This window comes from Sorex fumeus, unplaced genomic scaffold (genome assembly GCF_029834395.1).
Source record: "Sorex fumeus unplaced genomic scaffold, SorFum_2.1 ptg000075l, whole genome shotgun sequence".
Classification (NCBI taxonomy): domain Eukaryota; kingdom Metazoa; phylum Chordata; class Mammalia; order Eulipotyphla; family Soricidae; genus Sorex; species Sorex fumeus.
In genome coordinates this window covers 11,267,987-11,289,884 of record NW_026606132.1, presented here as the reverse complement: position 1 = coordinate 11,289,884, position 21,898 = coordinate 11,267,987, and the positions used below count along the sequence as shown (strand labels likewise).

The 21,898-nt window shown below is 36.8% G+C and overlaps 1 protein-coding gene across 1 annotated transcript in view; it reads left to right on the top strand.

Annotated features, from left to right (window-relative positions):
* The window catches only part of FGF13 (fibroblast growth factor 13), a 612,089-nt gene that overhangs the window by 166,947 nt on the left and 423,244 nt on the right, over positions 1–21,898 (top strand). The window lies entirely within an intron of this gene.

Genomic DNA, 21,898 nt, shown 5'->3' with positions numbered 1-21,898 from the left:
TGAGTGGCAATCATGTTTGGTCTATAGTCTACTTTCAGCATGCTTCTCCCATCCTGGAAGGATCCTCCCAACAGGTGGTATTCTTTTTAAATTCCCCAAAGCAATGATATTTGTTGACTTTGGTCATTGTTGTAGATTTTAGTTCTTGGTACATAGTGATAGAATGTCAGAGTTTGTTAAGTGAATGGGTGGGTGGAGAGATTAGTGAAGGAAGGAGAGAGGCTGGGGGAAAATCTGCTTTGTAAAGGGGTTCACATTGCAGGAACATTGGCTTTTATAACTTTAAAGTATGCCCTCTTCTTTGGATACCCGGGATGCCATCTACAGGATACTTGCTATTTCTGATTTCGAAAAACAAAAAAGAAGCCCATCCTAGTAATAAGGGAAGAAAGCCATATCAAAGCTATGCTACTCCTTTTTCTGGGTTTCGTTCAACATAGTATACAAGATGACCCAAGTATTTTTTGTATATAGTTAACATTCCCACAAAAGATAGAAACAGCTGAGTTGTAAATAGCCTCTTTAGATTATTTAGTTAACTATTTTAGGAGGATAAAATTCATAAAGAAATTGCACAGATCCTAACTGTACAGCTCATTGAATTTTTACAAACTGAGCAAGGATTGTAACTATCAACTAGACTAAGAAAAGTAACATTTTCCCAGCAATTCAGAAGTCCTTCTTATTTTGCCTAGAAATTACTCATCACAAGGGTAAAGCCACTATGATTTAAATCACAAAAATCTGTATCACATATAAGTGAGATCATACTGTTTTTATCCTTTTTGTTCTGGCATTGTATGTCTAAACCCTAACTGTGAATAAGTTTGTAAATAATGATACTTTTATAAAATAAAATGTAGGAAAAAAACACCAAAAACTGGACTTTCCTGTCTTAGACTTTTAATTTTCATGGGATGATATATGATTTTTGTGACTGATTTCTTTCAATTAGTAGTAATGTTCAAGATTTATCTATGCTGTCACATGCAACAGAACTCATTGATTTTTATTTCCAAATCATATTACATGAGATTTGAGATGTTTTTCTCTTTTGTATTATGAGCAATGCTAGCAACACTTTTCAGTTTTCTTCAACATATACCTAGTAAATGAATTCCTGGGTCATATGTAAATGCTAGGTTTAAATGTTAGTTCACTATGTGAACTGTTTTCCAAAGTGGTTGTAACATTTTACATTACTAGCAGTGGTGCAGAAGAATTCTTTGCCTGCCCACATCTTTGCCTGCCCTGGTCTTGTCGGTGTTTTTATTTATTTATTTATTTATTTATTTTAGTGAAACACCATGAGGTACAGTTGTAGACTTACAGATTTTTGTGCTTGGGTTTCACTTATATAATGATTAAGTACCCACCCCTCCGTCAGTGTTTTCAATTTTAACCATTCTGATTGGAGTGGAGTCCTATGTTACTGTACACAGTAGGAGTTATGTCTCATTGTCATTTGTGCTCAGTCTTACTGCACATCATGTGTACTCAGAAAATAATTCCTGTAGCACTGTCCTCCTGTTGTTCATCAATTTGCTCGAGGGGGCACCAGTGAAGTCTCCATTGTGAGACTTGTTGTTTCTGTTTTTGGCATATTGAATACGCCACAGGGAGTTTGCCAGGCACTGCCAACCGGGTGGGATACTCTTGGTAGCTTCCCGGGCATTCAGAGAGGGGCAGAGAAATTGAACCCGGTTTGTCTGCATGCAAGGCAAACGCCCTACCTGCTGTGCTAATTCCTAGAAATTATTTTAGATCATTTTCTATTCAGGGCCTTACTTAAACCAATAGTTCCTAGAGTATTTTCTAAAATATGTTAATAAATCCTTCAAGATTTAGCTGAGATGTTATTTCTGCTAACTACCCTTCCCTGACTCATCTTGCCCAGTCTACATTTGGTTTGCCTATGAATGCACCTTTCCTTCTCCTGTCTGTCAGCATAAGCCCGGCATAAAGCAGGTGCCTGAAGATACCTTTACTGGGTGACTATACTTTGCTGGTAGATTCTGTATCTTATACCCCATTATTTCAAATAACCATTGACCCAAGTTCTGGAACACCTTAGCATCACTTGTTAACTGCCATTATTTGCTAAGTATAAAGTTGAAACTCCAAGAGCTCATTGGGCATGGCCGTACAACCTTGGCCTGATGGACAAATCTTCTGACTCCTATTCCAGGTATCTTTCTACATATTCAGTAAACTTCCTTCATTTATCATTGCTTCCCTTGTGCTGCTAATTTTCAGATTGAAATGAATCTTTGGCAAGAAGATACTTCCCAGTTCCAGGACTTAAATGGCAAGTCAAAGATCCACCTCTCCCTTCAATGAGAATTTGCTGCTCTAGCACTGAGAACTTTCATTATTGAAGCCAAAGAATGAAAACTTAAAGTGACTTTTCAGCAAATATAGTTTTAAATGATACACACATAATATCTTGTTCTGTTTTATACTCTGATCATGATTTAGAATTTCAAATGGCCCAGGAAGAATTAAGAAGATTTACACCCACATTATTACTCATAACCACTTAGAGCAAAGAAAGAAATCTTTTAAAAAGATGTTTATTGCTTTCATACCAAATGAGAATCTGAATTAAAATGATTCCCTGCACAATCCTTTGAGTTGAAAGTACATTCAGCAGTTTTCAAAATCCCTTGTAATAATAACAATGCTCTGTAATTTCATGGCATTTGTATTTTTCAAAGGAGATTAGTGGAAAGGTTCATGTAAACATGAACTTTCTAATCCTCATCGTGTTGTGCCTTCTCGGATTCAATCTTGTCACACCTGCTTTTTTATTTTCTGATGGAGAGACTAACATGATAATCGGCTATCTAGGTTTCAAGATTTGATCCCTTAGATAGCTGGGAATTTACTTCAAGTGGAAGAACTTAGGCACTTCACTATTTCTGAACACCAAATTTTAGTATTTAAAATGTCTTAATGAATGAGCAATTGCCCATTGCAAAGAAATGCTGAATGTAAATTACCTAGTAATTAGTGGGTATTTCATATGTTGTGTTTTTGCTAAAGGTTTTACTGGAGAAAGTTTGTTCTAGGTCAAGACAATTTTCTGATTTGCCACAAATATTTCCTACTCTTATTAAGAATCTACTACTTCATTATTCTAGTGTAGTGGGTGTGGTGTGAGACAAGCATGTTGTAATGAACTTAGAAATTTTTGCAGGAGGACTTTTAAGATGGGTTTTACAGAGGTGTCTTTGACATTGAATTTTTGAGACCTGAAATCCTCAATCCTAGTCAAATCATCCATTTTCTATTGGGATATAGAGACTACTCTCATTGCTGAATTTGAATAAAGGGTTCATAGACATGAGTAATATTGGAAACCACTAGGCTAAGCAATACTCAGGGTTCACCAGGTTTTAAGTTTCTACAAATAAAATAAGCGGTTGTCTATCATATTTTTCAGTAACTAATATGTTAGCTAGTGCTGGGATAAAAATCTTAATAGATACTCCCTTTCTGCAATACAGTTACATCTTATATCTGCATTATTGAATTCAATGAGGTTTGTAATCATCACAGAAAGGTTGAATTTAATTTAATGTCATTTTACTATTGCACATTTCTATATACATGTGCTATATTTAATGGAGCTCTTGTTACATTTGGCAGGTGTCCAATAGCTAGAATGTTTGATTAATCCATATATGTCATCTCTAAGTAATGCCAGACAACAGAAAGTTAATTGAGTTAGACAGTGGAGAATTTGAATTTAGAGTTTAGGGCAATGCTTCTCACATTTCCACACAGGATGTCATGAAGACAAGCCAGAAAAGAGGCATACGTGTGAGTGTTGTTCAATTTTTTATAGATATATAGTAAAGGCTGAACATTTGAGGCATGGAGTTATTTCAGGCAATATGAATTAACTATGACTGAAAATTACATTTTCAAGTGACTAAGGAACACATGCACAAAGCAGAAATCGAGATTTTGTCAGAATACACCCAACATCTCTAGGAAAATAAACTGGAGGCGTATCTCACATTCCATTTTAAAAAGTAGTGGCCTCCCTCTGAGTGACAGTGGTGCTATTAATGTCATTTTACACAGGGGAATAAAGCTTTATCGCACTCACAAAGATTTTATGTGCAGTCTCCACTTATTTTCAGCCTGGTTTTCCATTTACCTATTCATGACTTCATTTTTGCTTTCCTCTTTTCCTCCATAAAACTAATGCTTTTGATATTTGACTGCAGTCATGCATTCATAAAGTACAAAACACAGCCAGAGCTCCTGCTGACACAAAACAAGGGTCTATGTTAGGCATTGCTGGCAGTCGAGGTAAGTTGCTCTCTTAGTATGTTATTGCCTTTTGGAAGTTTTTAGAAAAATTTTGTATCACTTTTGGAGAAGCTCTTGTTAAACAGTAGTGACTTTATTGTATCTGGGATGAGAGCTGATGAGGAAGGACTTGGAAGACATAAGTCCTTTATCTCCTTTGGTCTTGCTATTACTATACTTTATCTCATTGATTTGTTGACATGTGGCTCTTCTTTATTGGACAAACTGCCTTAAAATCGTTATATATATGGGCTAGAGTGATAGCAGAAGCGGTAGGGCATTTGCCTTACAAGCGGCCAACATGGCCGACCCGAGTTTGATTCCTCTGCCCCTCTCGGAGAGCCCGGCAAGCTACCGAGAGTATCTCCCCCACACGGCAGAGCCCGGAAAGCTACCCATGACGTATTCGATATGCCGAACACAGTAACAGCAAGTCTCATGATGGAGACATTACTGGGCCCACTCTGGCAAATCGATGAACAATGGGAGGGCTGTGACCATGATTATAATACAATATTATATATAATATTATATATAATCATCGTGAGATACAGTTGCAAAGTTGTTCACAATTGAGTTTCAGTCATATAATGTTCCTTCACCCAACCCTTCATCAATACACATTTTCTACCACCACCCCCAGTTTCCTTTCCTTCTGTCTCATTCTCTCCAGTCTACTTCTATTGTAAGCACTTTACTTCTCTCTCTCTCTTTATCTCTCTCTCTCTCTCATTTTTTAAAATTTTTATTAGTGAAACACCATGAGGTACAGTTGTAGACTTACAAGTTTTTGTGCTTGGGTTTCAGTTATTCAATGATTGAGTACCCCTCCCTCCATCAGTGCCCATTTTCCTCCACCACAGATCCTAGTATCCCTCCCACATCCCATCCCCCCCCATCCCACTCTGCCTCTGTGGCAGGGCATTCCCTTTTGTTCTCTCTCTCTCCTTTTGGGTTCTGTGGTCTTTTCTCTCTCTTTCTTTCTCTCACACATCTTTCTTTTGACTTGCCAGAAGAGCATTGATCACACTGAATATACATATCTCTATGCACATTTCAATAAATGATAGAAAAGTGCTATTAAAAACCATAACTTGGGTAAGGGTTTTTCTATTAAAAGTTAGTAGTAAAGTGGTGGAGACACGTCATCAATGTTTGGAATTTCTGTTAACATCAGGGATAAGAATTTTTATTAACTGGGTCTTGAATTATTGTCTAAAGATATATTTTCCCCAATTATCTCTCTGATCCCAAATGTAGCCTAAATTCTAGTCCTTAATGCCCACTACCAAAATGTACTGAACCAAGAAATCAGAAGGAATGCCATGGGATTCCTAAACTTATGCCATCTGTGCGATGTGTGACTAAATTATGAAAAGTTATTTGTCAGCAAGATAGAAATAACATCTGCACAGGCAGAGAACAAACTCACACCAGCTTTATTCTGAAGCCCAGCTGCCATTGTGACTCACAGCAAACTCCAAGTTTGAAAAAAGCAAGAACTGTCGGAAGAAGTCCTCTCTCTTGACTAGAGACCAGAAAGGACGGAGGCAGCACACAAACCAGATTCTTTACACTCCTGAACAAATAGATTCCCATTAACTCATTCATCTTCATGGATTCTTATTATTGAACAGAAAAGAAGAGATAGAGAAGATGATTGGCAGCTTATTTTATGATGGCGTTACTCTGTGAATGCAAAGCTGCATCAATAACTGCAAACCTATTGACATCCGTGATTTGTGCAGAAAATCTATATTACTAGATAATACATATAAAATTATAAAAATTGGTAATAATTTCATAAATTTAAATAGATATGGGGAACTATTTCTAAAAAATAGTTAATATAATCCAAAAGTAAGCTTATGAATATAGGAAAAGTATTCAACATTGGTTCTTGATATTCAATATTCCCTGTCAAGGAAAAACATTAGGACAAGCAAAATAGTTAAGGGAATTAAAGTGCTCACCTTATATGCTGCTGACTCAGTTTCAATTCCTGGCACCACACATATGGCTTTATGATCACTGTCAGGAGTGTAAAACCAGAAGTAAACCCTGGAAACTACCATTTGTTACACCAAAAGAAAAAGAAATTAGCTTTATAAACAGGAAAATTACAAAATTATAATTGCCTATGTATACACTATACAACCAGATGATTCAAGTATAAAATTACTAAAATGAAAAATTTAATGAGATAGCTTGATGTAGATAATTTATAAATTAATTTTTCTTTGAAATAGTTTACAGAACTGAGCTTACCATGGTGAGGTTGGGATTGGTGGGGTTTAGGTTGAAGGTGGGGTCCACTTTGGTAGAGAGTGTGATAGAACATTGCTTGCATGACACCCTTTCTTTAAATCATAGTGCGTCAAATGAAAAATTTAAAATAATGCATTTATTTATACTAACTAATCAGTTTGGAATAGGACAATATCCCATTTACTACAAGATGGTAACTAATAAAATTAGCTAGGGATATAATTAAATAAAAAGATAAAAAACTATATGGAAAAAGTACAAGAACTATAAGTCAAAGAAATAATAACTGTACAAAGTGAGAGATAATACGTTCATGCTTGCTAAGAATTTCTATATTAAAACAGTTAAAATGTTTTTGAAACTTGAGATGTTTGCATGATGGGTCAAAGGGCTAAAGTGCGTAGTTTGTTTGTGAAAGGACTGATTTTGGTCATGAAATCTGCACGATCTCACTAACAATACTTGGAGTGGTCTCTGAAAACCTTGTCAGGAATAGTCCCTAAGGACCATCAGGTGTGCTTCCCCACAAAAAAAAAAACCTCCAAATTTGAGATCACGGATCATGTTATTGAAGTTCATATGGAAGAAAAAGCCACACTAGAATTGCCATGGAAACTTGGAGCAAGGGAAAAGTATCCCTGTCAGGCATGAAATTGACTACAAACAAATTCCCTATCTTGGAGTACTGTGCAGCTGGCAAAAAGGTACATACAGGAATAACCATGAGAACATATTTCAATAACTTATATAGTATAATTCCTTTTCCAAAAATACTCAACTCTAAATAACTTCGTAAACCATACTCTTTAACAAAAATATAAAGGAAAAATATAGTAAGCCTTTTAGTTCAGGAATTTATGGTTCTGTTTTTATGGAAAGACAAATACAAATGTATTGATGGTGATTAATCAGGGACTGCAATTAGGTAAGGAAAGGGATTCTTTTACCTTATATTAATTTTATATTGTGAGAAAGGTTACCAAGAACCAAAAAAAAATGAAAAGTAGGTATCAATTTCAAAAGCTAGCAAGCCAATGAAATGTAACTAATCCATCTCCTACCACAGTGGAAATTAACCCCAATAGACATGTAGTAAACTCTTATATACAGGCAGGAGGCACACACTGTATGCTGGATACTATACAAAAATCTTTGATGCATCTTCTCCTTCAAGCTTTCATTCTTGTTCAAGCTTCTCATTCAAGATACTTTGATGTAATAACGTTATTATAATATCCTTATTTAACAGGAGATGAAGTTGAGACTTACTGTCTTTGATTAGCTTATTTGAATCCATGCAGACTATAGGTTACAGAACCTATATTTGAATCTGGTTCTGATAGGATCTAAAATCAGTGTGAATTCCTATGCTATCTCTTTCTAAACTGAAGGATGTGCTGAATGGTTATGTAGTAACATTGATTATTAGGCCCTTAAGGAAATATACCCAGATATTGTTGGAACTTTATAATTCAAAGAGTACAGAGTACTTTGAATAGAGAAGGGTAATTCAGTTGGTTGATTCTGTATTAACCACTAACTCATAGGGAAACCTTTGGTAGGCCACTCATAACTCATGAGATATATGCATGAGTTATTTGAATGACAGCACTAGGGAAACGGAGGATGAGAGCTTTAGGTTTAGATGTTCTGGTCTATTGAGGACAGTCAGGTTCTTTCTTTGGTACATTCTCAGAACAGATGTTTTGTCTTTCTATGTAGACCCAAGAGAATGGCCCATACTGGTGGAAGGTATGCTATATACCCCTTTTCGTTTCCACACTCTACTGTTCAACCTTGAACTCATTAAATTGGAGAAAGTCATAGGACCCACTTGTATCAAGGTCTTTTTTTTGTTAATGGGGGTATCAATAAGTACCGTTCTATTTTTTTCAAGTTTAAAATATGTTGAGAAATTAAAATCAGGCAAGTGGGGGCCATAGAGATATTTCCCTGAGCTCTTACAAGAGTAAGCCCTGTACACAGCGTCAGGAATAAGCTCTGAGCACCTTCAGGTGTGGACCCCTAAAACAAAACAGAAACAAAACCCCAAAATCAGACAAATGGAAACAGAATTCCAACATAATTACCACTTAAACTTATGAGAGAATTTGACTTTAGATTCGTAGTGAGAAATGTTTACTAATAATTGTACAGTATTTTTTGCAGACCACAAAAACCAAAAGGGGAGAGAGAACAAAAGGGAATGCCCTGCCACAGGGGCCGGGTGGGATGGGGGGTATGGGAGTGTGAGGGATACTGGGATCCATGGTGATGGATAAAGGGCACTGGTGGAGCGATGGGTATTTGATCATTGTATAATCGAAACTCAAGCACAAAAGTTTGTAAGTCTACAAATGTACCTCATGGTATTTCACTAATAAAAATTTTAAAAAATAATTGTACAATATTCAGTCCTCAAACTGCCATGTCCAGAATTTGGGTAACCAACCTGAAGGAAAAACTAAACCCACTCTAGAGGTACATTTATGGAGGAGGCTTCATGTTACTGATCTAGGGAATAAATAGAGAAGAACAACCTCATACGTATGAGCTTTTTAATACTGTGGTAAAAGACAAATAACATGTTTTGTCATGCTTGTTGTGTTAGTGTACACTTTAGTAGTATCTGAAACATTCACAATGTTGTAAGATCATCACTTGTGTTTAGTTCCAAAACATTTTTATCACTCCAAAAGAAAATCCCATCACCATAAAGCAGCAACCTCCACTGTTAACACTAAGGAACCACTCTTCTTTCTATGGGTTTGCCTATTGTGGAAATTTCATACAAATTCAATCATTTGATATGTGTGTGGTTATTTTTTTTGAGTTTGGCTTCATACATTAAGCATAATGTTTTCATAGATTCACCTATGTTGTGGCATGATTACTTCATTCATTCCCATGACTGAATAATATTTCCACTGTAATAACATATCTTTTTTACCTATTCATCCATTGATTTTTGGCTGCTGTGACTAGGGCTGCTATGGTATTTCTGTCCAAGGTTTTGTTTGAATACCTGTTACTGATTCATTTGGGTCCATATCTATGTGTAGAACCTCCATTAATGTGCTAATTTTATGACTAACATGTTGAGAAAGTACCAAGCTGTTTTCCATACTTGTTGCCTTTAATCTAGATAAGCTCTCTCCAATGGTGGCTGTATCTGAATGCATGTATACCACCAATTACATTATTTCCTCCATTTTTTGGTAAAGTAAGTCACAGTTGATAAAAAAAAATCCTAGAATCTAATTACTCTACCTCAATTCTCTTGAAATGTGCACACAGAACAGAGAGGTAGAGTGCATCTTCCACCCCAAAGAGATGTCACAGAGTTGGGTAAAATAACTGACATCCAAGCATTAATACAAACATATTGAGGATAAACAATATGGCAGAGAATGTGACAAGTCTTGTGGATACAAAACAAAAAAAAATTTCTCCATGCACTATAGCTCAAATTATAAATTGAGAGCACATAATTTAAAAGAAAAAATAATAACACACTAATCAGAATCCATGATATATTTAAAAGTGCAGTTCTTTGAAACACAAATTTAACATTACGTGGTGATGTCTTTAAATGATCAATGAACTTCCACTCATATTATGTCAGTTCATAAAATATTTAAAAGGACATGTCCTAAAAATTATACATAATTCACTTGAGATGAGTACTGCATGAAAATACATAAATCACAGTGGTTGATCCATCTTTTGAAATAATATTTAAATTAAGAAACCAAATGAAATCATTAGATGTATTTTATTATTAAAATCAAATATTTTTACACAAATGGATGTTAATAGGTGGGCAATGTACACTGGAGTAATTACTTTCTATTTGTCAGTTGCAATTAGCAACTCAACAATTATTCATCATTATGTAGTACATGAATCTGTTTCTAACCTCCTAAAGGGATGCATTACCAATGAGCTGCTTATATCTTCACCTAGTCCATAAGCTATTATCAGACATTGCCTGGAATTTTATGCAAGTTCAAAATTCTATTATCAGAATGACTCCTGCTCTAAATGACTCATTTTTGGGGATCTGCGTCTATGTAGCATGAACCCATGTTCTGCATGATTGAGCTACATTAGTGTGGGGCATAGAAAATACCCCATTTCTCACTTAGAATAACAGCATTTTTCTATAGATAGTGCATAGCACTGGCTTTTGAAATGGAAATAGGCACAGGTAATAGTGCCTCCTTTATTGCTCTGTGTAAATTTAATTTAAACTCCAAGGTAATAGAAACTTCTAGTTAATGGCTAAATGCCCAGTATTCTCAAATACTGTGATGAGATATTCTGACCAGTCAGCAGTTTTACTCATGCGATTCAGTATTCAGGCTATTTCCTCTGCATGACACACTATTAAGCATGGTAAACAATTTTAAATATTTCTGACAAATGAGTGAGTATCCCTTTTTCTAGAGGGTACATGCTTTCTGGTTCAAATTTATAATTTGGATGATTTCTGCTGTTATATATGTCATGCTTACCTTTCGCTTAAATCATCTTACATATTCTGTTTTGTCCATATGCATGTTACAAATTCTAATTAGTGTGGGTAATGTAATTTGAACACACCCATACAATTAGCAAAAAAAATAGGATTTATGATTACAATTAGAATACAGAAACTTATCAGGACTGGAATGATAGTACAGTGAGCAGGGAAATTGCCTTGAATGTAGACAAACTGGCTTCAATCCCTGGTACCATCTATGTTCCCTCAAGCATGCCAGGAGTGATGCCTGCCACAGAACCAGGAGTAAGCCCTGAGCACTGATGGGTATGATCCAAAACCAAACAAACAAAAATACATAAACTTATCTAAGAAACTGAGTTCCACTGAAATCCCTGGATCTTTTTGAAAGAGTGAAAGTTAAGATATGACCAAGAACATTGCTGGAAATAACAATAAGTAGTAACAAGTGATAGTTAAATAGATGCATATACACAGTTAATAAAAACTCACCACCCATACTGAGAGTTTAGGTATCAGTGGGAGAAGTCCATAACTGAGAAGCTAATCTGAGTAGAAGAGACACAGATTGAAAATCTTGGTCCAACAAGCTCACCATATATGAGCAAACATTAGTGATTTTTTATGCACCATATAATCCTAGCTAATCCTCTTAAAAAGCTTATCCCATTAATTTAAGTGTCATAATGAAAATCTATCAGCCAATTCTATTATATAATAGTTCTTACACACATACGTTATATATGTATATTTGCTATTTTTCATGCATGCCTGACCTTCTGTTTCCTTAACTCAAGACCTTCTGTCTTGAGTCCCTTCTACCACCCTCCAGGAGGAACCCTTCCAAGGATTTTGATTCTTAAGTAAACTTTGATGTTGCAAATCTGATCTACATTAGATTTCCCACTGTTGAGCATCTGTCTTATCCGTTATTTGTAATCACCTTTCTACTCACTCAAGTAATGCTTTAATAAAATGAAATTTCATATTTTTAAGTTGTGTAGTGAGCTATATGACTAGGGCAAATACAAACTTTCTTTGTAGGTTAAGCTATTATAACTATGTAATGAGGGTACTATGTAGTCAACCTTTAGAATAAGACTAAGACAAGGGCTCAATGTCTCTGTGCATCATTTTCTTCACTGTGAGAATAGAATAATAACAGTACTAACCTTAGAGAGCTACTGTGAGGATTATATAGGATAGCACTGTAGCACTGCCTCCCGTTGTTCATCGATTTGCTCGAGCGGGCACCAGTAACATCTCACAACAAATTGTGAGACTTGTTGTTACTGTGTTTTGCATATGGAATACGTCACGGGTAGCTTGCCAAGCTTTGCCATGTGGGCGAGATACTCTTGGTAGCTTGCCGGGCTCTCCGAGAGGGGCGGAGGAATTGAACTCGGGTCGGCCATGTTGGCTGCGTGCAAGGCAAATGCCCTACCCACTGTGCTATCGCTCCAGCCCATATAGGATAAAGCACTTGAAATAGCTCAATACAATTCCTACATACAGGAAGTTCTCAATGAAAGTAACAAGAGGCGAACACCAGAATTACTTAGAAAATTTCTTCAAAGTAATTCTGCAAAAGCAACTACTCCCACTTATCTTACTTAATTTCATTGAAAATGTAAATATGCAACCTTTGAAAATTTTTGTGCCTACCCTTAGTCTTCTAATATGCCTTGTGTTCTTTACCTTTTCTCAAAATGCAAGAAGTTGTTTTAAAATGGAATATATAGTTTATTTCTTTGCCTATAATGTCACCAAAGCAGGCCAGGATATGTAATGAATTCATTCATACAAAGCCAGAGTGCTTACCATATGCTTTGTAGGAATATATGGTAAATAAAACATTTCTGACTTAATCATCATTCTTTTTAAAAAAATTTTATTAGTGAAACACCACGAGGTACAGTTGTAGACTTATAAATTTTTGTGCTTGGGTTTCAGTTATACAATGATAGAGTACCCATCCCTCCACCAGTGCCCATTCTCCACCACCACTGATCCCAGTGGAGACTAACACCCAAGAATAGCCGAGATAGGTACCAAGAGGTTTACTCCATGGCTTGGAGGCCAGCCACACACGCTAGGGGAAAAGGCAGCTCAGATAAAGAAGAGAACACCAAATACAGGGTGTTGGGAGTATCCTCTTAATCAACATTCTTACCTAATTAAGTTGAAATCACTTAGAATAACCATAATTCTTTTCCAGTCTCTTCATCTAGCCATGCCCTCCCTCAATTATTATTATCTTATAAACTCCTTTAATTTTATGTCTTTTTCTATTGTTGACTCATTACCTTTAACGGAGACTCTAGAAGCAAGGTAGTGGTCAAAATTCCGTTTTCTTTACTTCTAGTTATACCATGTGGTTGCTCCCGAGAAGTATAGCATTTATTACATTTTACCAGAAAACACTAAATAAATAATTTCTACATAAGCTTTGCCTTACTCTAGGCGTTACCCTTTATGACATCAAACACACGAAATTTGAACTTCATCCTTTGAGCCATCTCCTGGGCCCTTCTAGAACTTCTTGATGCAAAGGAAATGGTTTTCAAATCAGATACAACTAGAGTCATATCTCCACGACACTGCTTCTTAACTCTCTAAACTTGTCTAGTCATTTCACTTCTCTGAGCCATAGTTTTCTCATTGTTAATTAAGGGTAATGTTTACCACTTAGTAGAGTTGTTATGAGCATTAAAATGAGTCTGTCTTCTAGATAAGTACAAGGAGGTTCAGTCCATGGCTTGGAGGCCAGCCACACATGATAGGGGGAAAGACAGCTCAGACAGAAAAGGGAGCACAAAGTAAAGAGTGTTGGAAGTATCTTCCCAGGATGAGAGACACATGCTGAAAGTAGACTATAGACCGAACATGATTGCCACTCAATGCCACTTTTGCAAACCACAGCACCCAAAAGGAGAGAGAGAACAAAAGGGAATGCCCTGCCACAGAGGCAGGGTGGGATGGGGGCGATGGAGGGGTGGTAAGGATAGTTGGATCATCGGTGGTGGAGAATGGGCACTGGTGGAGGGATGGGTATTCGATCATTGTATAACTGAAACTCAAGCACAACAATTTGTAAGTCTACAACTGTACCTCCTGGTGTTTCACTAATAAAAATAAATAAATAAAAAGAGTCTGTCTATGAAGCACTTATTATAGGTTTGCCACAAAGTAAACAAACATTCAATAGATATTCACTTATATTACATGGGCTGCAGAGTAAGGGATGCCTGGATTCATATCTTCTTTCAGAGGTTACTAGCTGATTAGTATTTAGAAAATAACATACTCTTACTTTGGATTGACTTCATTTTCTGTAAAGGACATTTAATATCTATTTATTCACAGATTCTTTTAATGGTTTAATGAGATAATATTTTTAATGACACTGTGCATATATAGTCCTTTTACTCATATGTCTGTAATTTGCTAAATACTATTTTTAAGGACTTATGCTCAGCCCTGGGGCCCCGTGGAGGACAAGAGAGGAAAGATCTCTTGCTCTCCAGCAGGGAGATAAACTAATTAAGTAAGCACAGATGGTGAAAGTGTTATGAAAGATAGAAGCAGTGCTGTTGTAGAGAATAGTGGCTTTTTACTTAAATTAAAAAATCAGAGAAAATTTCTGTCCAGAGAGGACATCTAAGCATTTATAAATGATGAGAAGAGTTCCTTCTCATAGCAATAGGAAAAAGCATTTTGAGCCACAGGGAAGAGCATGTAAAAAGGCCTTGACTTGAGAAGAGCCTTATTGTTTGAAAGACTTAAAAGTAACCTGATACCATCTTTGTTCAAAAGAATATCTCTAGGACAAGAGTGTTACAAGGGAAGGGCTTTTGCTTGCATGCAGCTGACCAGAGATCATTCCCCAGCATCCCATATGGTCCCTGAGCACCACCAGGAGGAATTCCAGAGCTGGGAATACAATGATAATTGCTGACTGTGACCCAAAAAGCCAAACAAAAGTAAGAAAGAGCTTTCGACATTATAAAATATTCTTGAGATACTGAATGATCAGGGTGGGCAAGATCTTACATTTCCCCCAAAGTAATTTCAGTGTTTTTTTTAATCAGTTAGGGTCTCAGCAGGAAATAGGTAGTATTCCCATGAAACTAATTTGGGGATATTTTAATGAAGGGATTATTCAAAATGCTTTACTCAAAGTTTAGTGTTTCTGGTAAAAGGAAATCAACAATAGAAAGGAATGCATTCATGGAGAGCAAGTCAACACCTTCTGCCTAATGAAACTATCTGAGAGGGTAGTAGAGTCTGCAGTGATGATTGGCTAAGTGGAAAACATGAAATGAGAACTGTAGCCTCTGGTAGAGGAATACAGATATTGTTGAGAGAAATATAGACTTCAAGGAATTCCTTGATGCCCAGCATCAAGGAATCAGATCATGGGGAAACATAACTTACCCATATTTACTTTCTTGCCAGTGTCTGATATTGGCCAAATACTATTGGAAGCTAAAAGGCAATGTTTTGAGGAGGACACAATGAGTGGAAATCAGCTTTCTGGAGCACAGAACAGGATAGGGGGAGCACATGAATCTGGAGAGATGAGTGGATGCTTCCCAGAACAGTATTCAATGTGTAATTGTGGTAGGCTGACTCATGCTTTCTGCAAGATGTCTACCATGAAACATTGTAAAAGGAAATTCCCAAATGTGATTAAAACCTTTGAATCTTGTACTGTCTGTAAAAATTCTTGTGTTATTATAATAATTTCCTTGCAATGAATCAGAATGTTCTGTGCAGAAGAATGAAGGAGTCCTAAAAGCGATAGTTGATATGTAAACAAAAGTAGAGGTATGAGCAATGTGTGGCCTGAAGGAGTTGTAAAAAAGAACTAAATAGATGCTCTTTGAGAACTTTCAGAAGGAATTTCCAGAAGAAACCTTGTTTACTTGATCTTATTCTTAAGAGACCAATTTTAGAAATTTGATACATAGAACTATCAAGTAATAAATCCATATTGTTTTTGTAATAAACTTTGAGGTTTATGTTGTGTAGTTAATCAAATAGCAAACTGATGTGGGAACCAGATTCTATAGTGATTTTCAGCTCTACAAGTAGACTGCTTAGCATTACCTTCTTTGGTGTCCATAACAACTCTTTAAAGAGATATTCTTTTCTTTGTTTTATTAAGAAGGAAAAATGAGCTTCACATATTTGAAAAGTCTTGTGCAAAGCTTATAAATGGTGCAGCTAGACATGGAAGGGTGTTCTCTTGTCTCCAGCACAATGTCCTTATCAAACTCAACATCATATATTCTACTACGCAGAAGTGGCTTCAGGAAACCAGCAAGAAGGTGATAAATAATGGGTCAAGAACAAAGTGGAAAATCTATCCAAAAGTGGTGTAAGAACTATTCTTTGAGGAGATAATATTTGAGTCAAGTCTACCCGCACTGTCAGTACATCACACACCTACACCTTTGTGCATTCAAGGCAGTTCTCAGGTTGAGCATCTCAAAGACACCTGGTTTGTATGTGAGGGGTGGATAGTGGAATTTATGGACCTCCTTAAACCACAGAATTCAATGCTTTTTTAAAAAGGTAAAAAAAAAGGTAAAGGCCCTCCCGTTGATCGTCGATTTGCTCGAGCGGGCCCAGTAACGTCTCCATTGGAGACTTTGTTGTTACTGTGTCTGGCATATCGAATACTCTCGGTAGCTTGCCGGGCTCTCCGAGAGGGGCGGAGGAATCGAACTTGGGTCGGCCATGTTGGCCGCTTGTAAGGCGAACGCCCTACCGCTGTGCTATCGCTCCAGCCCATGCTTTTTTAATTTTTTAAAAATTTTTATTAGTGAAACACCATGAGGTACAATTGTAGACTTACAAATTTTTGTGCTTGGGTTTCAGTTATTTTAAATAGGTGACTTCTAAGTCAGAATTCACATAAAAAGTAAAAAGACCCTGAGGCTAAGGAGACATTTGAAATTCTGGTGAATGTTTTGTAAATTGCCCTCCTAGAAGAAACAGAAATTTCAGGATAGTGGCTAATCAAACTCTGGAAATCTGATAAAGGGGGGAGCAGATTTTGTAGAGAGCCCTAGAGTCCTGGCCTTCCAGCTTCCAAACAGATATGAATATGAGAAACAGAAGAATGCCCTGCATATGACAGCATCTTGACTGTTATTTGATTTTAAAAGTAAATTATAAAAATTGAAACTCCCTCACCCGTAAATCTCACACCTATTTGTGATGTGGGGAGTGTCTGTTGTATTGATAAAGGTCAAAATCAATAGAATTCTCAAACCATCCCCTATCTCATAGGTCAAGTGCGCTACTATTCCGTAGATTGCTGGAGAATTTTTCTGTGGTCCTTAAATATTTTTCTGACATAAAAATGACTCTTCTAGTTACTTACTGGTCCCTTGGCAAATAAAGGGCATTTTTTTAAATCTCTAATACCTTAAATAAACCAGCTTAAACTGTGGCACATTCAGTTATTGCTCAGATTCTCTGCTGGAAAATTTGGACTTTCAAAAGGCTTTAAGGAGTTGGTGGGTGAATAAACTAGATTTTTCTCTTTACTCCAGTAGAAATGCTCTTTTGGAATGAAGTAGTACATTAGATGGCTGTGTCCCCAAAATGTATCTCAAACCTCTCAGCTTTCATTCTCTGAATAGTTCTCCAGTGCTAGGCACTGCAATTCCAATGGCACACTCTACAAGAACTGATTATTAGAGACACGTGCTTGGGTTGGTAATAGGGATAGAGTTATCAGCTCTTTCCCCCAAAGTCCTTTCTATTAATTTTCTGGAAAACTTCTGGAGAATGAAATTCAATTCTCATTGTCATGAGGACAGCTGTTTATCAGGTACATTTTTTAAAGAATGAAAGTATTTTTTCTAAATCCTTCTTTCCTCCTTCTAGTGATTCTGAGTCAAGCTTGATGATCACTCTTACAGATAAATGTATCTCTGCTTTGGCCATAAGAAAACACTAGATATCTTCTGGACATTTTTTAACAACTATTGGTATAGGATTTCATGGTAAACAGTCCTGAGTGCACTTCTAAGCTGAATTTGATCAAATTGCCATGTATTGACTTAACCTTCTTCATAGATTCATTTGTCTCCTTTGTAAAAGTTATTTCAAATAAAAAAATTAAATAAAACCCACCACATTTTCCCACCCCAACAAAATGCCATCCACTCCTGTCACTAACCCTCAAACTTCCCTGGATCTTTTATCATTATTTATTGGTTTATTTTTTTATTTTAGTTTTTCTATTCATCAATTTTATATCTATCTCCTACAGAAAGATAAAATAATCTAACACGTGTCTTTTGCATTCTTATTTCTTTTTACATATTGTCTTCAAGTTCCTTACATAATTCCTTTGAGTTATACTGTAAAGGACAATCTACATAGGTTTAATAACTGAACAGTATAACTCTACTTCTTATCTGATCATATATCAGTAGATACTTTGCTTCCACACCATATGTATTGTACATAATCTTTATTAAAATTTGCGGTGGCCAAAAGGAGAGAGAGAACAAAGGGGAATTCCCTGTCACAGAGGCAGAGTGGGATGGGGGAGGGGGGTAGGAGGGATACTGGGGTCAGTGGTGGTGGAGAATGGGCACTGGTGGAGGGATGGATATTCGATTATTGTATAACTGAAACCCAAGCACAAAAATTTATAAATCTACAACTGTACCTCATGGTGTTTCACTAATAAAAATCTAAAAAAAATTGTGGTGGCTTGAGGGTTCAAAAAGGCAAACTAGAAATGATATCTGCACCTGCATGCTCATTGCAGCACTGTTCAAAATAGCCAGAATCTGGAAATAACCTGAGTGCCCGAGAACAGACGACTGGTAAAGAATCTCTGGTACATCTACATAATGGAATACTATGCAGCTGATAGGAATGATGAAGTCATGAAATGTGCTTATGAGTGGATGATCATGGAGAGTATTGTGCTAAGTCAGAAAGAGAGGGACAGATATAGAATGTCTGCACTCATTTGTGGAATACAAAATAACATAATATGAGACTGACACTCAAGAACAGTAGACACAAAGGCCAGGAATATAGATCCATTGTTGGAAGCCTACCTCATGATCTGAGGGAAGAGGCAGCTGGAATAGAGAAGGGATCACTAAGTCACAATGATGGTTGGAAGGATCGCTTGGGATGGGAGATTTGTGCTGAAAATAGATAAAAGTACCAAAGACGATAGCCTCTCAGTATCTGTATTGCAAACCATAATGCCCAAAAGTAGAGAGAGAGTATGGGGTAAATTGTCTACCATAGAGGCAGAGGGAGGGATGGGAGGGGGGATACTGGGGACATTGGCGGTGGAAAATATATACTAGTGGAGGGATGGGTATTCGATCATTGTATGACTGAAACTCAAACATGAAGGCTTTGTAACTGTATCTCATGGTGATTCAATAAAAACATTTTTATAAAATTGAAAAATTAAGAAAAAACTGGGTGGTTCTGTTTGTTTTAATGTTTTCATATTCTGTATCCCACTAATTTACTTGCTTACTTTTTGTTCACATTATCATTAGTAGTTCTCTGGGACTGCTTCAAGTGATCTTTGGAATGAGGCTAAAGATAGAGTAGTGAGTGACTGAGGAGCTGATAGAATAACAAACCCATGCTGTTTATAATAGGTCTGTTCACCACAATGGGATATTGCCATGTGATTAAAGGTAAAGGTAAAGGCCCTCCCGTTGATCGTCGATTTGCTCGAGCGGGCCCAGTAACGTCTCCATTGGAGACTTTGTTGTTACTGTGTTTGGCATATCGAATACTCTCGGTAGCTTGCCGATTAACACCATGAATGTCATTCTACTGACTAACTCTGTCTCAGATAGCCAAGTGCATTGGCATTAATGTTTTTCAGACCAAAACATTACTATGGTTCTCTTACATTTTATGTAAAAGATGGCAATCTTTTTGGAGTGGAGGGCCTTCAAGCTATGCTCAGGAGACCTGGAAACTCCTCCCAGTGACTTGAGGGTATACTGCTGCTTAGGGTTCTTGGTATCGGGGAATATTGGGCCACCATGTCAGTTTGCAGGGAACCGCTAGAGACACATCCAGTGATAATCATAGGACCATGTGGTTCTAGGCATAAAACAGGGTAAGGGGCCTGCGTGGTGCCAGGGGCATTCAAAGTAATCACCTTTATGCTTGTACTATGTCTCTGGCCCCTATTAGCAGTATATTTAAGAATTGGGAAGAGGGAATTTTAAAGATTCCTATTTACCTATCCCAGTATTACAAAAATATCCATACTTTATTTCTTTGTATTTATGGCACTGTGATTTGAAGTACTTTTAATTCACGGGTTTCATGCATACAATTTTCCAACACCATACCCTTCACCAGAGTGTTCACGTCTGTTCACCATTGTTTCAAGCCCCCCCCCCCCCCACTATCCTTTGCCATGGTAAGCTCAGTTCCGTAGACCAGTTCTCTCTTCCTTTGCCTTTGTCCACCTGTTGTTATCCTCATTGTATTTCTTTATATCCACCATATGAGAGAGATCAGTTTGTATCTGAGCATTCATAGTTGTTAGAAACTGGTCTGTTCTCAGAATGCATTTCTTTAAGCAAAATACATAGGAGTTTAATAGTCAACAAAGCAAGATAGTCAACAAAGAAAGAGGAAGCCTTTAGGGCACTTGAAATCGACATTTTCTACCTGTGAATCATGGAGATGTACAAGCCACTGCTCTAAGAACAGCCCCGTTTGCCTTATCAGCTTTCAAAACATTTAGCACTACTCCCTCACTGAATTTCACTTCAGTCATACTGTGCTTCTTTCTGTTTCTAGAGCATATTCTCTCTTACTCTGTACCTTTACATATACCGTTTCCTCTGTAAAGATAATATTCTTTCCCTTATTCATTTACCCAAATCCCTTTTATTCTTTCCATTTTTCAGCAAAGCTGTAAACTACTTGCTGGAATATTTCTCTGAGATGCCAGATTTCTTACCAACTATAGAGCTACTTTTCTTATTATGTCATTTCTCTGATTGATTATTGCCTGATTATTGTGTCTCTCCCCTAGATTATATGCACAGGAAACTTACTGTCACTGTACTTATAGTACTGACTACAGTGTCTAGCAAAGAGTAAGCACACAAAAAATAAAAGTTACTGTGTTATTAAAAAACATTTTCAAGTTAGAAAGCTTTTGGAAAGTGTCATCAATGCTTGTCCAAGTGAGTTTTGGAGCATGGAAGCCATAATTTCTCAGTGAGATCAGACAAAGTGCTCATGTTGATGCCATCAATAGAAAAATTATTTTCCCTAATATTGTTTTATCTTTTTAAATTTTTTTTCTTTTTGAGTCACACCTGGTGATGTTCAGGGGTTACTCCTGGCTCTTCACTCAGGAATCACTCCTGGATGTGCTCAGGGGAACATATGGAATGCTGGGAATCGAACCTGGGTCAGCTGTGTGCAAGGCAAACACCCTACCCACTGTACTATCACTCCAGCCCCTGTTTTATCTTTTCGATATAATGTTAGGGCAACAATAAGTGTAACAATTGAGAGAAATAAGGTCTTCCCAAACTAATTTTCACTTTTAGATAACACTTGTACTAGGTAAGAAAAGGACACATTAGTTGGAGGCTGAATACTTCCAAAATGATTGCCTATTTGAGTAACCTAAAGGAACTTCTGGATCTTTTCCTTGCACTGTAGTTATTTGGTCATATAAATGGAAGATACATAGAAAATAACAAATGAGTGTAAAAGCAAAGGAATAGGGTTCATGAAGTATTCTGTATCTATACA